Source organism: Physella acuta, unplaced genomic scaffold (assembly GCF_028476545.2).
Source record: "Physella acuta isolate Inbredline_101_S28 unplaced genomic scaffold, ASM2847654v3 ptg001231l, whole genome shotgun sequence".
Lineage (NCBI taxonomy): Eukaryota > Metazoa > Mollusca > Gastropoda > Physidae > Physella > Physella acuta.
The window spans coordinates 90,659-91,144 of NW_026732747.1; positions in this window are offsets into that span (position 1 = coordinate 90,659).

A 486-nucleotide genomic window follows, 5' to 3' on the forward strand; every position below is an offset into this window, starting at 1 on the left:
AATCAGGTAAGCCAGCAAGGGACACAATCAGGTAAGGCAACAAGGGACACAATCTGGTCAGGCAGCACATTGAAATTTAAATGAACACTAAAACTTTTGATTTTTTAAATACTCAAAACAGATGCCTGTTTGAAATTTGAGCCATCCTCAAATGACACCACGCAACCCCCCCCCCCCCCCTCGACACACACATAGTCTCACGTTGACACGCAAAGACTGATCCCGCTCCCCCCCCCCCCCCATACAAGGCTAATTGTTATATTTAGATTGAACCACTATAAGGTTTAGAAATGGATCTAGAGCTCTAGATCTAGATGCCAAAGCCGAAATGGTGAGCAGTGTTTTGACAAAGTCTGACAATTCAAAATGTCTAATTGCGCACTTTTTGTTTGTTACATACAATGAACGCACGATTTAAAAGTGCACTTTGAACAAACAGAAGTAAACATTTTAAAAAGATGTATGTGTTGAATCTCTACACTAATC